The sequence below is a fragment of the Mustela erminea genome, chromosome 14, assembly GCF_009829155.1.
Source record: "Mustela erminea isolate mMusErm1 chromosome 14, mMusErm1.Pri, whole genome shotgun sequence".
NCBI classification, from domain to species: Eukaryota; Metazoa; Chordata; class Mammalia; order Carnivora; family Mustelidae; genus Mustela; species Mustela erminea.
The window spans coordinates 5,099,713-5,102,876 of record NC_045627.1 but is presented as its reverse complement, the minus strand read 5'-3'; positions in this window follow the sequence as shown (position 1 = coordinate 5,102,876).

Sequence of the window (3,164 nt, the reverse complement as noted above, 5' to 3'; positions counted from 1 at the left end):
CTGAGCAGAGAGCCTGATGCGGGACTCGATCCCAGCACCCTGAGATCATGACCTGAGCCGAAGGCAGCGGCTTAACCCACTGAGCCACCCAGGCGCCCTGCAAGCCTTTCTTTGCTGTGTTTGGAAAGCTTTCTTACAATTATTATTATCTCTTTCCTTACACTTTCTCTTTTCTCTTTTTCGGGATCCCTCTACATAGCTTGCTTTGTACTCTTCCAGTCTTATTTTTTTCCTTTTGTGTGTATGTGTTCTCTTTCCTGGTTTATAGCCGCTTAGTTGATATTCTACAATATCACCCCTGTATTGCCTGCCCTGCCTTCCCTGGGGTTCTCCATTTAGGGGTAAATGTGATCACCTATCAGATCGTTTACCACCTTCATCTAGTGCTTTATGATTTTAGAAAGCTGTCTTCTCTAGGTTTATAGACATAAAGTTCCATTACATCTTTTGAAGATCTGTATTTGAAAATTTCCAGCTTTTTCTTGTGTTTCTTATAAGTGACATCTTCAGAAACCTTTGTTCTAACTCTTGGGAATGCACCTCTTAGCATTAACTGGGTTATCTTTTGGGGTCTCAGGTGGGTTTTCTTCTCGGTCACCCTGAGAGGGAGGTCCATACTTGTTTAAGTGCATGTCAGTACTTGTGGGACAATCTTTCAGTCCAGGAAAAGGGAGGTTCAAAATCTTTAGGCCCCAAAAAGGGAAGGAAGGAAAGGATATATTTTTCTATAATTTTCCTTTGTCAGGTCAGAGCCTCAAAAACGGGAAAGAAGGAAGGAACTGGAAATTGAGCCATTTGGTCCAGGAGTCAAGAATTAGCTGAGACAGTATCCTTCAACGTTCCTGCATGTCATTTTCCTTAAATTCAGCGATGAGGTATCTCAACTCTGGCCAGTGATGACTGAGAACAAGTATGACTCTCAGAGGTGATGGGCCAGGTTCAAGGATGGAATCAGGGACAGTCCATCCTGATGAGGCCCAGGTTGTGGCAGGGATCAGATTCTGGACATATTTTAAAGCAAAATGGACAGGATCTGCTCTTGGCTGGGAAGTGGAGAATAGGAGACTAGAATTATTTATCCAAGCAACATGAAGAATGACTTTGCCATTTGCTGACGTGGGGAAGGACTATGAGAACAAACATGTTTGTGGATTAAAATAATAAGTTTGGCTTTGAACCTGCCAAATTCGAGAGGTTTGTAGATCCTCAGGGGAAATGTCAGGTATGTGAGTGTGAAATTCAGAAGGAAGGTCCAAGATGGAGGCATAAATATGGAAGTCTTCCTTCTGTATATGCCTTTGAAGCCTGGGGAAAGAGAGTGAGCCGAGAAAGGAAAAAGGATTCTGTTTTTAAAGGACTCTAAAAAGGGCAAAGAACAATAGTGTCCTGGGAAGGCCATTCTCAGAAGTTGGGAAAAGGAGGGAAAACCAGCAAATGTGAGAGGCCGAAAAGCTATAGGGGACAGGAAACAGCATGTCCTAGAGGCCCAGAGGAGAAAGGCTTTCAAGAAAGGAGAAGCCATCAGAGACAGAGTGGGTACCCTGCAGAGAGCAGGTGAAGTCGGGGGGAATGCAGACTTGGTCAGGGCCAGTGGTGAGACCCTGAGAGGGGCACAGGTGGAATGGACAGGTGAGCCACCCTCTGAGGGGGGTAGCTGGAAACAGGTAAAGAGACCAGCAGTGGGGAGAGGCGGTGGCCCCAGTGGGTTTCATACGGTCCTGTGCTGCCATTGTTAAGAGCTTGGGGGTGTTGTTCACAGGGTGGGGGCCAGATGAGCATCAGGAGGAGGGATGACTGAAGGCCAAGTCCTCAGAACGAGGGAGGGCTCCGGGGCTCTGCACCAGGGACACACAGAAGTGGGCAAAGGCTGGCAACGTGGCACTTTCACGGAGACATGCATGGAAGTTCTCGTCTTCCATTTCCTCAGGGACACAGACAAAAGACAGGGAGAGGAGAGCATGGGTCCCGGCAGGTCTGGAGCTCCCTTCAGTCCCTCGTTTACGACCTGCTCTTCACTTCTTTATTAAAAACAGTCTTTGTGAGCTGAGTCTTCGCCAGTTGATGATTTCCAGAAAATTCCTACCACTATTATACTTTGGGAAGTGCTGCTACTTAACGAGTTAATTAGATGACTCTTGAAGTGGCAGATCTCCACTCCTGTGCTGTGCTTTTGTGATGGAAGAGGCATTTTAAGCCCTACTTGGAGGGAGAATCCATTCAATTCATTAACTCAGCTCAGCGGCTAACTACTGAGTACCATGGGGCCGGAAGTAGGGTCCAGCTAGAGACTGTCCCCGCACACTGTGCCCTCATTTGTTTTTATGTGTCAGTTAAACGGCCCCAGGGAGCAGTAGCTGTGACCGTGTCCTTCCCAGCACTCTCTGCTCAGCCAACGTCTGCTCGAGTCACCTAGGCTCCAGGGACAGACAGGAGAGCTCCCTGTCCTAGGGCTCACCCGGAGGGCCATTTGCCTCTGGGGAAAAAAGGAGAAAAAGGAAAGAAAATAACCCTAGGTGACTTCCTGCCATTTTGCTCTTGGCCTCTTGTTTTGGAAGGTAGGAGTCTTCACCTTCTGTCTCCAAGAGAAAGAGAGCTTCAACTGCTCTCTCCCTTAAAGTCTCCAAGCCAAATCTAGTCAGAGACTTAGGAGGGAGACAAACCATAAGTGACTCTTAATCTCACAAAACAAACTGAGGGTTGCTGGGGGGAGGGGTTTGGGAGAAGGGGGTGGGATTATGGACATTGGGGAGGGTATGTGCTATGGTGAGTGCTGTGAAGTGTGTAAACCTGGCGATTCACAGACCTGTACCCCTGGGGATAAAAATATATGTTTATAAAAAATTAAAAATTAAAAAAAAAAAAGCACCATTTAAAAAACCAGACTTGCAGACACACGATTTTCTGTCGCTTTGTACCTGGTTACCGCTGCTGGCTGCCGTCCAAAAAACAGGAAACAGTCTAAAAATTACAGTTTTAGAAAAGGCTATCCTTGATAATAGATCCCATTATTCATCACTGAGGCCTAAAAGGTTAGGGCATTTGAGAATGTTTCTTTTGAGCAGTGGCGAGATTGAGGCGAGAGGGAGAGGACTAGAAGGTTGGGAGGAGTGGAAGGGAGGAGGGAGGGAAGGGTAGGGAGGGAGCAAGGGGGCGGGGGGAGAAAG